Raw genomic sequence first — 17,408 nt, 5'->3', positions numbered from 1 at the left:
ACGATAATGCGGAGCCGTATAGTTAATATCAGTAATATGCAGCATGCACTTGGACTTCAAATTAGTTGAACCTGTATCCTATTTTCAGGGTAACATTGAGAATAAAACTATACACTCAAAAAAATGACTCTTTAAACTTACTTAAGTCAATTATGGACAGTGGTTCCACACAACCAAATTGTGTTTTGATAACATTAATGGAATTTTTTGAATCTATGCAAACTCCTTGTGTTGTGACAACACAACTGAATGAGGTAGAATCTATGTGAAATAGTAATGTTCAACCAACTCAATTTATTGACTTTGCTTCAACTTAAACTGGTTAAGTTAACTCAACATGTTTTGGTTTATTACAATCTAGCCAAATTTGTTTCACTCTATCAACATAAGGAGGTTTGTTTCAAATTACTCATTTCAATTATGGACAGTGGTTCCACACAATTAGTTCTAGTTACTTTAACACAATATTTTCTTTTTGAAGTTACTCCCTTCAACAAAGCATTTTTTGTATGTTTTGTCTTGTAATGAGACAAAAGACAAGATGTCACAAATGATCAAAGTGTATTTGTTAAACAAGCAATAAATAATTACACACAGTAAAATACAGTTTAAACCACATTACAAAATTACACAAAATAGCAAATACAATTCTAATTGGCATTCATGGGCAACCAATCAAACCTTATTCCAGGAACAGGAAGTGGCTCCAGAAATAACTTCTTCAGTATTCCAAATGTGTACCTGAGTTCAGGAGGGTTGCTCAAGTTCAGTCCATAAATCAGTCCCAGTAACATGGTTTTACAGACTGTAAACTGCTATAGGTCCTGAAGAACTTTATCCTTTAAAACTCCAACTTCTGCTGGACTGTCTTCAATGATGCAGCTTCAAATAGATTCCCATGAGTCTTCTGGATCACCTCCTGACTGCTGGCAACGTCTGTATCCTAGAAGTATTTAAAAGCATGGAGAACTCAAATTATTGTGTATTAACTTTAACAAATAATTTATTAACCTTGAACTCACCATATACTCCATACTGCTAGGGTCTTCATTTGGATACTTCAATTTCATTAGTCTGAAGATGAAAACAACAAAATTTAGCCTTTGTTTTTTTTTTCTAAAATTACATGAAAAAAAGTCAGTCATTCATCTTCTTATGGGAAATCCAGGCAAGCAGTCAAGATGGGATTCTAACAAACATTACAGTGGAAAATGTTACACATCTGGACCCTGTATGGTTAACAACAGAACTGGAATGTTCCCAGACCCAGAAACATAGTAAGGACATCAGTAAAACAGTCCATGTGACACCAGTGGTTCAACCATAATTTTACAAAGTAAACAAAAATACTTTTTTGTGCAAACAAAATTAAAACAGCGACTTTATTCAACAATTCTTCTCCAAATCGCATCTTCCACCATTATCAACAGCACGTAAATAATTCATGCACATGGTGCTGCTGACCTACAACACGCCTGCACTGAGCCTTGATTACACGCAGAGGAAAGCAATGTTCATGCCTCTTGTTACTCTCCATAATGGCGGCATATGTGATTTGGAGAAGAATTGTTGATTAAAGTCGCTATTTTTGTTTTCTTTGCACAAAATGTATTCTTGTACCTTTGTAAAATTGTGGTTGAAGCATTGATGCCACATGGACTGTTTTACTGATGTCCTTACTATGACTCTGGGAACATTTCAGTTGCATTGCAGCCTTTATGGAGGTTCAGAAATCTCTCGCATTTTCATAAAAATATTAGGGATGCACCAATTGACCGGCCATAAATTGGAAACCAGACGGTTTTTGCTTTAAATACGCAATTGGTAATCGGCCGGTCTTTGGAATTTTTTTCAGCCGATTTTTCCGGAAGTGCGCCCGCGTGCTCCGACTACATTACTTCTGTGTGAAAGCAAACACATCCCGGGATTGATTCCAGCATTGAACTCGGGTCGGGGACGTAGTAACATTGCTGGGTTCAATCCCGGGACAAGCGCTGTGTGAACAAAAGCCAGATCTAATGCCGTGTCGTAGTGATGACATTATCGTGTGACTCTTTTACTGGCTGTTTTGAAGGAAGATCAACGTTCACTGAAAAAAAAAAAAGTGCAAACTGTATGAAGCAGAGATCAGTTAGTTCCTCACTTTCCACGGTGACACCGAGATCGTTCGCCAGATTCAGTGAAAGTATTACATGCCTAATGTTTTCGACTCGTACATTACACGTCACGCCCTGATGTCACGTGTCGTTACGGGATCTGTATTTGCCGGAATCGCAGTGTGAAAGGGGCTTTATTGAGCTTTCCCTCAATTTTGGACTGTAGACTGTGGACTGTCCTTCCTTCTTGTTTGTTGCTTAAAGATAAAAAAAAAAATCGTCCAGTTTGCTTGTAAAAGAAATCGGTATCGGCCATGAAAAATCATGATCGGGGCATCCTTAAAAAATATCATAATTTGTGCTCTGAAGATGAATGATGGTCTTACGGGTTTGAAACGACATGAGGGTGAATAATGACATGTTTATTTTTGGGTGATCTAGCCATTTAAACACACCTGAACCAGCTAATCAAGGTTCTTGGGAATTTTAAAACAAAAAAGTCTTACCTGAAGTTCCAGGCAGGTGTGTTAGAGCTGAACCCCACAGAACACTGGCTTTCCTAGAGCAGGTCTGGACACCCCTGCCTTGCATCAAAATAAATCTATCAGTTTATAGATATACCACATATTTTGTATTTATTGTATTAATAAACCTTATCTTATCTGTCTTTTTTTGTCAATTTCCAGTAACCAGTGAGAGAATAATGTTTTAATACAAGGTTGTGTTGAGTGCAGTTGTTCTTACCTGTGTAGTGGGCACCAAGAGGGTTTCAATATTTGTCCAAGGTCTCTTCTTCAGTATGAAAACATCTTCGTAAATTTTGCAGTCCGAATCAAGTTTGGCAAAGATTGTTGATTCTAATGGGCCTATGGTAATTCTGGATGTCTCAAATTCTGCACAAACCTGTACACATGAAGTGCAATGTGTTAAAAAAAAAAAAAAAAAAAAAATTGAACAGCAAAAACCAATTCAATGATCAAAATATTAAGTGATTTATTTGTGTGAGTGATGAATAGTGTCATGTTTACCATTCCTAAAGGAGGACCTGATTACATATCTGGAGCATATGTATAATGTGAACAGCTCAGAGTAGTGTCCGATTTAAAGTCATTGTATGACCAGACCGCCATGTTCATAAACAAAGCTTCAAATACTCCCACTGTGCTGAGCCAGGGCTCTCAAAACTCGGTCAACATCTCATGGTTGGACATTTATTGATTATTTATCTTTTTAAATTAGTTAAAATATACATATTATAACAAATAAAGGTAATTACTTTCACTTTTTAAAGTCATTATGTATTACTAATACAATTAATTTATACAAATATATTTGGCACACAAAATGAGATAAGAGAGAAACTCCTATTCGCCATTTGATTAGTTATATGAGGAAGTAGCTGAATGACAAATCATTCTGTCTCTTAACATCTCTTATTGTAAGCCATATGTATAATATAAAGTAAAGGTAAGTGATAGGACGTTTTATTTTTGGATAAACATTTTATTAATAAATACAATCTCTCTTAAAATACCTTATTGGGTTATGATAATCAAAACAGTTTGGTTTGATCTAGCGCAGAACTAAGACTTTAATGAAATATTTCCCCCACTTATAAAATGATTTTATTATTAGCTAGCTCCATACCGGAGAGCTGCTTTATAAAAGGAAATCAAGTTATAATTCTAGCGACACTTACTCTGTATTTTCATGTTTAATATTGAAAAGCTATCGATTGCATAAAGGACTGTTATATAAATAAACGTGACTGGACTTTTCTTTACTGGAGTGCCTGGAGAACCTCAGAGTTCGTGCAAACATCCATATCTCTGTGTTCTTAAGAGCTGCTTTTACATCGCGGTCAGTTTTTTGTTGTGTTTATGCAGTTATTGAGAGGAAGGCGTGCAGTATATATTTACATATTCATCCAAGGTTCGGATCGGGTCGGTTTGCCTCAAACTGAAGTGCTATCTTCTTCTTTTTAATTGAATCAGGAGAGTGTATTACAATCTTGCGCTACAGCGCCACACTGGTCAAACTGCATTAATGCAGGCTTTCAAATCAGGCAGATACGAGATCAAACCACTAACGTTACTCAAAAACATTTGCTGACAATTTTATTTTTATCGTCGACGTTGTCGATAATGTCGAGTAATTGTTTCAGCCCTGGTGTATATATATATATATATATATACTAAAGTAAATACATTACAGAGAGTCGTGCGCTTTCACATCTCCCAACGCTTCAAAATCATCTATTAACGGTGCAATAAACCGATTACACAATACTAGACTGCAAAACAAAAGCACCTCAAAACAGAAACTCTAAGAGAAATTAAAGACTTTGACTTAACACAATAAAAACTTTAGATTTTCTTACCTGACTGATACCTCTTGCTCCCCTCCACACCGTCATCAAATGCGTTGGAAATCGTCACTTCCGGTTTTTTTTGAATCACGAAATTAAACCCTTTACGTTACTTTAACGATTGATAATTAAGTAAACTTTAAAATTAAACATTTTAAGTTGATTAAACACAATACAATTGTGTTTTGTTGGAAAACTAAATATATTTGTGTTGTTTTAACAAAACATATATGTGTAAAACGAACAGTGCCACAAATCCATTTTTTTGAGTGTATATTATTGCAACAACTCCACCATGATCAGTCTGATGGGGCTCATGCTTATAACAGTAGTTTGGTGGAGTATTCTCATTTAGACAAATATAATCATTTGGTTTTTATCCATGTTTCAATCAAGCAGAGTACATAAAATCTATTATCTGTGATCATTTCATTTACAGTAACTGCTTTGGGTGGGAATTTTCTAATTTTAACAAAGACTTGCTGAAGATCAAACTGAGCATGAGAATGGGAAAGAAATGGGATTTATTGACTTTGAACATGTAATGGTTGTTGGTGCCAGACGGACTGTTCTGAGTATTTCAAAAACTGCTGACCTACTGCAATTTTCACACACAACGATCTCTAGGGTTTACAGAGAATGGTCCGAAAAAGAGAAAATATCCAGTGAGTGGTAGTTGTGTAGATGAAAATGTTTTGTTGATGTCAAAGGCCAGAGAAGAATGGGCAGACTGGTTAGAGATGATAGAAAGGCAACAACTTGTATAACCACTTGTTACAAACAAGGTATACAGAATACCATCTCTGAGCGCAGAACACGCCGAACCCTGATGCAGATGGGCTACAGCAGCAGAAGACCACACAGGGTGCCGCTCCTGTCAGCTAAGAACAGGAAACGGAGGCTATAGTTTGCACAGGCTCACCAAAATTGAACAATAGATGATTGGAAAAAAATGTTTACCTGGTCTGATGAGTCTCGATTTCTGCTGCAACATTCAGATGGTAGGGTCAGAATTTGGTGTAAAGAACTTGAAAGCATGGATCCATCCTGCCTTGTCTCAGTGGTTCAGACCGGTGGTGATGGTGAAATGGTTTGGGGGATATTTTCTTGGCACATTGTACCAACTGAGAGTTAAATGTTGTTTAAATGCCATAGAATACCTTAGTATTGTTGCTGACCATGTCCATCCCTTTATGACTACAGTGTACCCATCTTCTGATGGCTACTTCCAGCAGGATAATGCACCATGTCACATAGCTCAAATCATCTCAGACTGGTTTCATGAGTTCACTTTTCTCAAATGGCCTCCACAGTCAACAGATCTCAATCCAATAGAGTGGAATGGGAGATTCGCATCATGGATGTGCAGCTGACAAATCTGCAGCAACTGCGTGATGCTATCAAAGCAATCAAAGACTCTCACCCCTAAAACGCTCCCAACACCAGCAGTGTTTTTACCCATATTCCTTAGCATATGCTGCACCGTGCAGGTCTTTTCGCTGCTCCACTTCACCTCTGCATCCTCTCCACATACAGCTCCAGATGGCCTCCTGCCCCCCAGGCTGGTAGCTGCCACCCCCACCTCGCTGCAGGTGGCCTTGGCTGCTCCAGCATGTCACAATGCTCCCAGACCTCTGCGCTACTGGCTTCAGATGAGGACTTCAGCTTCCCCACAAGTTCACCAGTGAGCCATGATTAACTCTTACAATGTACACATGCACTTTTGCACTCTACATGTAGGTCACTGCTACTGTTGCAAACATGCAATCATCAGTGATCAATAGTTCTTTTGTACTGAAAATACAAAATGATCAAAAGCAGTGACTTTGGAAACATTTATGAATATTTGGTCTAAAGAGACGAAAGAAGTGGTTAGGCTGTTGTAGAGCAGATGTACAGGAATATCAAATACTAGGCCTTGACCAGTCCTTATGAAAAAACTGCTTCTGTAAAATGAAAAAAAAAAACAAATGTTTTATCTAATATGTATGCATTACATGCTCCCTGACAACAAATTGCAATTTAATCAGAAATAGGGGAATTCTCATTCTGTTGTAATAAATAAATGACTAGGCGCATGTATTATATATAACCCTCATTTCCTGGGATTCTTTTAAAATGTATTTCATTGTTCATGTGATTTATTTATTATACTCCATGGTAAATTTGATTGTGGGGCTCTGTGGAAGTTGATGCTGCTTAAAAACCAGCAAAGATTTGTTCCAATCAGCAGGATTTGTAAGACATTTAATGCAGCGTGATTATATCTATTTTTCATTTCAGTTCAATAAAAATATCCACTTGCATTTTCACCAGAATAATGTCATATTCTAACATAGAAGTTGATGACTGCATTCAATCCTAAACTCCCTTTTTATTTGATTTGTTAAGCACTTAACAGAAAATATGTTTTAATAATTTTAAAGCCATATTAGGTCAGAATCTATCAGCTTGTCTACTAATGATAGTTGACAAAATTGCTAATGTAAATGCATGTAAATGCAGTCTTTATCCTAAGAAGCAACTAGCTAATAGTGAAAACTGGTCCCTAAACTAAAGTGTTCTAGGAGGGTCACTTTAAATTTAAATGTTACACAATTTCTATTTGAAATAAATTCTGTTTTTATTTATTATTATGTATTAACCAAATCCTGAAACAATGTATCACGGTAAATAAAATAAATAAAATATTGTATTAATATTTCAAAATATTATGTTTTTTGCTGTATTTTTGATCAAATAAATGTTCCCTTGGCATAAGTAAAAAAACAGTGACAGTGTTAATCACACAATTGCAACATCACTTTTAAAAATAAAGGTGCTTAAAAGGTTCTTCACAGCGATGCCATGGAAGAACCATTTTTGTTACCACAAAGAACTATTAATCTCTTTCTTACCTTTTTATAATCTGAAGAATCTGCTTTCACCACAAAGAACCTTTTGTGAAACAGAAAGGTTCTTCGGATGTCAAAGGTTCTTTAATGAAACCATTTAGACAAAAAAAAGTTCTTGTATGGCATCGTGAAGCACCTTTATTTCTTAAGATTAGGACAGGATTACGTTTTTTTTTTTAGTTTTTTTTTTTTTGCTTCATAATAATTGTTAATAAAAAAAAAAACATCTACTGTACCATATAATGTGTACTGTAATTTGTTCTGTGTAATGCACATGTACATTTATTTTTATCTTTGGGTTAATGGACGATGAGACGACTGTATTTAGTCACATGGTTAAGGACCTTGAACCCTTTACTGAGTATCACTTCAGACTGCTGGTGTCTAACAGCCATGGAGAAACCAGCAGCCCATGGGTCTCTTTTTTTACCGCACAAGACGGTGAGTTCCACAATTGACAGACACACATTCACACAATGTCTACAAACACAACAGAAAGTCATTAAGCACACAAAGAGTGTGTTGTGTTTAACCACATGTCAGGCGGTTCCTCTGTGAGGCTTGTCCCACAGAGAAGAGCAGGTGTTGAGAACAAGAGAGAGATATAGAGAAGGCCGGTGGGCACTAGTTAAAGGTACGCCTCTTCCACATGACCTTGCTGGTGTCATTTTGGACTGATTACTGTAATAGAATCATATTAAGGATCATAACAGACACTCTCTGCTAAGTTATAAATTAATTATACTTCAGCCTATTAGCACATACATTATAATTACTGAGCCAGTATTTGCATACACTCAGATTGCACCGTATTATGGACCATCACCTCTTCATTATCATGCTTAAAGACATCCCCCTCCCCACAATGCCCTGCAGCATTTCACAACTTCTGCTTTTGGGAAGAGTATTCCCTCTGTCTGAGAGAAGAACTACGTGAGCAGAGTAACATTCACAGCCTAATTTAGACTTTTTGTAGTTTCTTGTCTTTGATTCTGTGTTGCACCTCATCTGTATTTTTTTATCTTGCAGCTTGTATTTAGTATTCTTTATGGATGTTTAGCATATCTTTCATAGGTTGTAGTCCCCTCTGAGAGGATGTTAGAAATTGCCATGCCTTTTAGAACATCTGAATTAGTTTCATTGTTCTTGTGTATTGTTGTTGTTGTTGTTGTTGTTGTTGTTGTTGTTGTTGTTGTTGTTGTTGTTGTCATGATGTCTAGCTTCTAAGGATCTTTTGGTCTACTTCACTTTATCAGGCAGAGATTTCTTGATTGCGAACAGGTGTGGTAGTAATCAGGCCTGGGTGTGGCTAGAGAAACTGAACTCAGGTGTGATAAAGCACAGTTTTAACAGGGGGACAAACACTTCTTCAAACAGGGCCATGTAGTTTTAGATTTTGTTTTCCTTTAATAATTAAAACATTCATTAAAAAAAACTGCATGTTGTTTACACTTGTGTTATCTTTGACTAATCTATTTAAATTTGTTTGATGATCTGAAACATTGAAGTGTGACAAACATGCAAAAAAAATAAGAAATAAGAAGGGGGCCAACACTTTTTCACACCACTGTGTATTTTAATTTTAAATAGTTTTGGGCATTTAAGTGACTGAAATTCAGTGTCTTTTGTCAATTCCCTAAAATATATCAATATTTACTGTTGATTAAATATTTTCAGATATTTATTTACTGGTATTTAATAAATATTAGTTCATGTACATTGGCCATTCTACAGAATTGGTGCAAACTGTTGTCCCACAAAAAAAAAAAAAAAAAAAAAAAAAAAAAAAAACAATTAAAAAGCATTTTTGTGTTCAAATATTAAATGTTTATTAAAATTGTTCTATTATCTATTGAAACCCAAAATAATGTTTAAAATATTAGTAAGCTTAATTTATATAAAATGATAATTTATTTGTCATTTATGTGAAACTTTATGAAAAATAAAACTACCACTACCAAAACAGTGTATGTTTTAGTATATTGGCTGAGACACATAAACCCATACATTTATGATCAGGAAATATTGTATTCCTGTGTGCTCCTCTATCATAGCTTCAAGGTGTGAGTAGTGTGACAGTTCCAGCGAGTAACGGGTTATTTCTGAGTTACAGGTGATTTGGCTGAGGGGAGGGGAGTGGTTGCACACCTGAAAGTAATCATGGCGCTCTATAAAAGACTGGGACAGAGATGGAGTGTGGTGTGTGTGTGGTTGGGCTTGTGTGAAGCTTGAGATGTCTTTGTTTGTGCCGTACCTTGGGTTCCTCATGAGGCTACCAGAGGCCTGATGAGATGTGAGGGATATGGGAGATCACCACCGCCAATGATCCATCTTCTTTTGGAGATGGTTTAGGTTCTTGGAGGATCCATGGACTGTGTTTGGGTGGATTACTGTCTTTCATACTTGTTACACACTTACATGTTTCTCCTGACACACTGACTACCATTTTATATTGATATTATATGTTCCTCATTATATAGACTGATAAATGCACTTAATTAGCTGTGGTGTGTGGTGACTCCCTTTATTTTGTTGCAATCCAGAAAGAGATCGTAACAGTAAATGGGTCTCATCATTTTGAGGTAAATGTTAAAAAATATCTGCGTAACTTAAGGAACATGACTTCCGAACACCCCTTTTTTCTGCAAATAAGCACAGTTTTTCCATAACACTTAGTTTTTATGTATACCACTGTTCAGAACTACTAGCTAACCATGTGCTGATTAGCATTGGTGAGCTATGTTCAAAATGACCTAAAATTGTCACAACCAAAATATTCGATGGAGTTTCAGAAGTGACATCTTTGTGTTTGGGGTGTTATCCCAGGTATGGGTTTTATTTTTAGTTTTTGTTTTTTTTGGTATGTGATTTAAAATTCTGTGGTGTGGTTGCTACCAAAGCACTACCGAAAATGTGCTGTAACTTCCCAAAAATTGGAGGTTTCGTCAAAAAGATGCTATATTTAAAAAAATTTGTTCAATGTACACTGAAACTAATGAAGCCTTAACTTGGAAGTCAATGTGTTCAGCTTGCCTTTTACAAAGAATAATTGAATTCAAAATACAACAAATCTTATTAATAATAAACACTTTAAATATTGCAAAAAATTTAATTGTCATGGATTTACACTGAGAAATTTTTTTCTTTTTTTTTTGTAAAATAGAAACAAATATTTACAATCTAGATGTAGGCAACATTTTAATAGATCAATATAACCCTTACAATTAAATGTATTCTTACTACTTAGTGTTTCAGTAGTTACAAATTAGGGGAGAGGACAAATATTCAAAAACGTTCTGAAAATACACTGAGAAACTGTATTTTAATTGCACAATTACTAGAAATGTATATCTTGGATCTAAAGTTTACATATTTTTTGGAAAATGCCAAATTGCCATGACCCAGCATGCACCATATTAACAGCTTTTCTAAAAGTAACTCTAATCCCAAATATGCAACATGTCAAATCCCAATCAGCATGCCATATAAATCAAAACCGTCCTCCTCCTTTCTTTCCATCTGCATGTATCTGGCAGCAGAAATGAGCCCTTGACTCCAGCTCTATTTACACATCTCTTTCTTTGTGGCAGGGGTGATGACTTTGAGAACAGGTGGGCATTACCAAGAAGGAGAGAAATGATTGTTATTGTTAAAGAGAAAAGCCCTTTATTTCTTTTCTGAAATGGGCTGTGAAGAGCCTTAGTGCGGCATATTCGGATCTCTGCGGCAGGATTATGGGGAAAGCGTGCGTTTTAGTGGCTCCTGGCACTGCTAATAAACACTCTCACACATATCATCAGCCGCCCCATCAACGTGAAATAGTACCTGGCAAAGCCTCACTAAATTAACAGTAGGAAAGAATTGAGGAGATTCTTCAAAATAATGTGGCCGGCCACATGATAAAGGAAGAGGAAAGGATGGGCAAGGTGAAATAGGAGGAGAAAAGCGTATGTCATATTTTCTTTAGCTCTTTTTCTTATTTGATAGGGTCCCAGTCTGCCCCCACGTCTTCATCTCTAATTTAGAAATCCCCTCTAGAGAGAGTTCTCCAGCTCTGTGTGAAATGTTCTCAGCAGCACACACTATAGGTTGTGTGTATGAGATGCCCTATATAAGATGCTCACTTCTATGTGAGCAGTCACAGTGTATCGTGAATACATGTATATATTCAAATTACCATCTTTATGATTTTATTTTTATTTTTGGGTTATTTTTCTATTTATTTAATTTCATACTTTGTCTGTGACATATTTTGTGACGGCAATTCTAAACTAGAGGTATTTGGAAAGTTTGAAGTGGTGGAAACACTTGTCTGATTTGTCTGTTTGGCTCCTTTTGTGCTGCAGTATGTCAGAACAATACTAGAAATCCCTTTAGTGAAGATGTATGAGCATTTTAAGTATTCAAAAGGCCTTCATTCCTTACCTTTTTATCATTCCATTAAGATTTTATAACCATCTTTTTAATGTAATTCCATCCATGAATTTTTACCCCTTAGACTTGACAGGCGGTTCAGTGAACATAAACTCTGCCACGTAGAAGAGCTCTTTCCGCTGTCTTCTCTGTCTGTGGTAAGGCACATGAGTCTGTGTGCTGGAGTGACATGTACATCAAATAATTTAGAGGGGCATTTTTTGGGCCCCACGATTTTTCCTGGTGAATCTGTTGTATAAAAGACCTGTACAGTTTAAATACAGTTTTACATTTTTGGCAAAGCATATATGTGTATGTGTATGTGTGTGTGTGTGTGTGTGTGTGTGTGTGTGTGTGTGTGTGTGTGTGTGTGTGTTTGTGTGTTTGTGTGTGTGTTTGTGTGTGTGTTTGTGTGTGTGTGTGTGTGTTTGTGTGTGTGTTTGTGTGTGTGTGTGTGTGTGTGTATTTCAATCAGGACCACTACCGTCAAGTATATTTTATGACAATTATATTGCATACAGTTAGTGTTGGCGGTATGGTTATGTTCTGGGCAACGTTCCACACGCCTGTCCATGCAGCCATGGTTGGACATAGCGGGGAGAGCAGCAAGACAAACCCCCTTGGGGTACAGAACAGAACCATTATAAGCATACATAATTACAATTCACAATTACATGAGTTGTAAACAAAAATGTCATGGAGGCTGCTTCCAATGAAGAGAATGTAAAGAAAGAACAAAGTTAGATCGGATTACAGGTTCAGTTGGTGGAGGTGGGGGTTGGAGGAGGGAGTTAATTGCAAGCAGCGATGCAATGGAAGAGACGCTGAAGAATGGGAATTTAAATAGACCGCAAGTGATAGGTGTCAAGACTGGATTGGTACACGTCAGGAACAGCTGACTGTCAGATGATGCAAGTGTGACTAATGTGGCCTGACTGAACTAACGCGATGCTCAATATGTATATGTATGTGTTTGTGTATGTGTGTGTGTGTGTATATATATATCCTGCCAACCCGAGACTAGAAACCTCCAACCTTTCGATTGCGAGTCCTACTCTTTAACCATTAGAGCCACGACTTCCCACGTATGCATCTCATGCGTACATGCCTCTAGGAAATGTAGGAGCAAAGGAAACAAAGTTTCCTTACTTTAACAAAGGAAAACCAGTCTCCTCTTGGCTTATTTAGAAATCAGTCAACGTTTTTCTTTACAAATCTTCTAATTCTAGTAAGACAATTCTCAAATAACCATTATGATGAGTTTTGTTCTAACCGCTTAAATGCTAAAGGTACTTGCGCTGTAAAACCTATTAAGACTGTGTCTGTTCCCCGAATAGTGAGGTCAAAATATAAATATAATGTAGGATCTAGAAAAAATCTTATCGTAATTAAACCAGAAAAATGTAAAGTAAATGAACAAAAACAATTTTTAAAGTTTGGGCTCATAAATATTAGATCACTCGCACCAAAAGCAGTTATTGTAAATGAAATGATCACAGATAATAGTTTTGATTTACTCTGCTTGACTGAAACCTGGCTAAAACCAAATGATTATTTTGGTCTAAATGAGTCTACTCCACCAAACTACTGTTATAAGCATGAGCCCCGTCAGACTGGTCGTGGCGGGGGTGTTGCAACAATATATAGTGATATTCTCAATGTTACCCAGAAAACAGGATACAGGTTTAACTCTTTTGAAATACTTCTGCTAAATGTTACTCTGTCAGACATGCAAAAGAAATCTAATGTATCTCTTGCTCTGGCTACTGTGTATAGACCACCAGGGCCGTATACAGAATTCCTGAAAGAATTTGCAGATTTCCTCTCAGACCTTCTAGTTACAGTTGATAAGGCGCTAATCATGGGAGATTTTAATATTCACGTTGATAATGCAAATGATACATTAGGACTTGCGTTTACTGACCTAATAAACTCCTTTGGAGTCAAGCAAAATGTCACCGGGCCCACTCATCGTTTTAATCATACACTAGATTTAATTATATCGCATGGAATCGATCTTACTGCTATAGATATTGTACCTCAAAGTGATGATATTACAGACCATTTCCTTGTATCGTGCATGCTGCGTATAACTGATATTAACTATATGTCGCAGCGTTACCGTCTGGGCAGAACTATTGTTCCAGCCACCAAAGAAAGATTCGCAAATAACCTGCCTGATCTATCTCAACTGCTAATTGTACCCAAAAATACACACGAATTAGACGAAATTACTGACAACATGGGCACTATTTTCTCTAATACATTAGAAGCTGTTGCACCAATCAAATTGAAAAAAGTTAGAGAAAAGCGTACTGTACCATGGTATAACAGTAATACTCACTCTCTCAAGAAATTAACTCGTAGTCTTGAACGCAAATGGAGAAAAACTAACTTAGAAGTTTTTAGAATTGCATGGAAAAACAGTATGTCCAGCTATAGACAGGCTCTAAAAACTGCTAGGGCAGAGCATATACACAAACTCATTGAAAATAACCAAAACAATCCTAGGTTTTTATTTAGCACAGTGGCTAAGTTAACAAATTACCAGATGCCACCTGATTCAAATATTCCACCAACGTTAAATAGTAATGACTTTATGAATTTCTTCACTGATAAAATAGATAACATTAGAAATACAATAGCGAATGTAGATTCTACAGCGTCTAACAATTCAGTTTCATCCATCGCACCCAAAGATAAACTGCAGCGCTTTACAACCATAGGACAGGAAGAGCTAAATAAACTTATCACTGTATCTAAACCAACAACATGTTTATTAGATTCTGTACCCTCAAAATTACTGAAAGAGCTGTTACCTGTAGCAGAAGAAACGCTTCTCAATATCATAAACTCGTCGTTAACTTTAGGACACGTCCCAAAACCATTCAAGCTGGCGGTTATCAAGCCTCTTATTAAGAAACCAAAACTAGATCCTAGTGTACTGGCAAATTATAGGCCTATTTCAAATCTTCCATTTATGTCTAAAATTTTAGAGAAAGTTGTGTCTGCTCAATTGAGCACCTTCCTGCATAAAAATGATATGTATGAAGAATTTCAGTCAGGTTTTAGGCCCCACCATAGCACAGAAACTGCACTTGTTAAAATTACAAATGACCTGCTCCTTGCGTCAGACCAAGGCTGCATCTCATTTCTAGTCTTACTTGATCTTAGTGCTGCGTTCGACACCATAGATCATGACATACTCATAGATCGATTACAAAACTATACAGGTATTCAAGGGCAGGCTCTAAGATGGTTTAGATCCTACCTGTCCGATCGCTACCATTTTGTTTACTTAAATGGGGAGTCATCTCATTTATCATCAGTAAAATATGGAGTGCCACAAGGATCCGTCCTAGGTCCCCTTCTATTTTCAATATATATGTTGCCCCTTGGTAATATTATTAGAAAATACGGAATTAGCTTCCACTGTTATGCTGATGATACTCAGCTATATATCTCAACGAGACCAGATGAAACTTCCCAATTATCTAAGCTAACAGAGTGTGTTAAAAATGTAAAAGATTGGATGACACACAATTTTCTCCAATTAAATTCGGATAAGACAGAGATACTAATTATTGGACCAAAAAACACTACACAGAATCTTGTAGATTACAATCTGCAACTAGACGGATGTACTGTTACTTCCTCTACAGTCAGAAATCTGGGTGTTATATTAGACAGCAATTTGTCTTTTGAAAATCATATTTCCAATGTTACAAAAACTGCATTCTTCCATCTTAGAAACATTGCCAAGCTACGAAACATGTTATCTGTTTCTGATGCAGAAAAGCTAGTTCATGCATTCATGACCTCTAGACTGGACTATTGTAATGCACTTCTAGGTGGTTGTCCTGCTTCTTCAATAAACAAGCTACAGGTCGTCCAAAATGCAGCAGCTAGAGTCCTTATGAGGTCAAGAAAATATTATCATATTACCCCAATTTTACAGTCTCTGCACTGGCTACCTATTAAGTTCCGTATCAGTTACAAATTATCATTACTTACCTATAAGGCCCTAAATGGTTTAGCTCCAGCGTACCTAACTAGCCTTCTACCACGTTACAATCCATCACGCACCCTAAGGTCACAAAACGCTGGACTTTTGGTCGTTCCTAGGATAGCAAAGTCCACTAAAGGAGGTAGAGCTTTCTCACATTTGGCTCCCAAACTCTGGAAAAGCCTTCCTGATAATGTTCGGGGTTCAGACACACTCTCTCTGTTTAAATCTAGATTAAAAACACATCTCTTTCGCCAAGCATTCGAATAATGTTTCTTTTTAATTGTGAGTGTAGTTGCATCTGTTCAAAGTTGCATTTTTATTCATTAGCTTGGGTTAAACTCATTTTACTTTGTTGGATCAGAAGCTATGCTAATGATGTCTGTATTTTGTTTCTATGTTTCGCCACGGGATTTACATCCCGTGGTAATTAGGATTTAAACAAGCTCCAGTCTGGATCCAGAACACCTGAGAAGAGATGATGCTGACCCTCAGAGGACCCCAGATGATGCTAACCTTGAACCAACAAACAGAACTAACAATTATTGCTAAATGTGTGACTGAATCATATAATAACTTAATAATATTGATAGTTCATCGTCTAGCTGACTACTTCTTGTATTATTATTATTATTATTTCTAAAATCCTGTCAAATGTGCACAAACTACTAGCTACTACCAAATATTGTAGAAACATAATTTTCTGTAAATTTGCTTTGTAACGATTTATTTTGTAAAAAGCGCTATACAAATAAACTTGAATTGAATTGAAAACTTGAATTAATTCATTGTAATTTCTTTACAAATCTTCAAAGGCTTCTAATTCATGACCAGCATTTTGTTTTGTTCTCTATCCGGACTCGTCACTAACCACGCAGTGCTAACAAACTACAACATCCGCCTGCACGTCTTCCGATTCCCTGCAGTCAGCAGAAGTGAGAAAAAAGTTTTTATTACATTTGAAATCTGGATATTAATTTTACAAAAACGTTTGGATTCACTGCAGGGGTCCTTTATTCACCCCTCGGAGCCATGTGAGGGATGTTTTATTTCACGTCTTCTGAACTGTTAAAAACATACACCCGCTTACCCCCATTGAAAAGCTTGGAAAAGCAAGGACAATTTTTTTATATAACTTTGATTGTATTATTCTGAAAGAGGAAAGTCACATACACCTCTTTGAGGGTGCTTTGAGGGTGAGTAGGGTTTCATTTTTGGGTGAATTAACCCTTTAAGTAGGACCAACCTTATTACATTTTGGGATTAAATTTACATTTGCTTAAAATGTACTCCCACTCAGGCCAACCTATAGATGTGTTTGTTTGTTTTTTTTTTTTTTCATCAGAGTAGAACAGATCACATCACTTGTTCACCAATGGATCCTCAACACTGAATGGAATTCATGTATTGTGAAAAACCATGTAGTGTGGTGAACAAATCCATCGAGATGTTTTAACTTCAAACTGTCACTTCTGGTCATAAATATTGTTTTCTGCAGTGAAAAAGTATTTTTTCTCAACCGCGAGAGAAATACAAAGAGTCACAATTTAAAACAATCAAAAACCATTCTATACAAATATGTTGTATATTTTAATGGGAGAGGACAACTTTGGGCAGGCTTTTTTACTGGA

At 36.5% G+C, this 17,408-nt stretch overlaps 1 long non-coding RNA gene across 1 annotated transcript; it reads right to left on the bottom strand.

Annotated features, from left to right (window-relative positions):
* Window positions 1–544: 544 nt before the first annotated feature.
* LOC113117568 (uncharacterized) lies at window positions 545–4,701 on the bottom strand. The gene is made up of 5 exons (XR_003294180.1): window positions 4,477–4,701; window positions 2,841–2,999; window positions 2,603–2,680; window positions 1,023–1,074; window positions 545–943 (listed from the first exon to the last, which is right to left on the bottom strand). It is a non-coding gene; the product is annotated as an uncharacterized LOC113117568 (long non-coding RNA).
* Between the last annotated feature and the right edge of the window lie 12,707 nt (window positions 4,702–17,408).

The sequence above is a fragment of the Carassius auratus genome, chromosome 17 (assembly GCF_003368295.1).
Source record: "Carassius auratus strain Wakin chromosome 17, ASM336829v1, whole genome shotgun sequence".
Taxonomy (NCBI): domain Eukaryota; kingdom Metazoa; phylum Chordata; class Actinopteri; order Cypriniformes; family Cyprinidae; genus Carassius; species Carassius auratus.
This window is presented reverse-complemented; position numbering and strand designations above follow the sequence as displayed.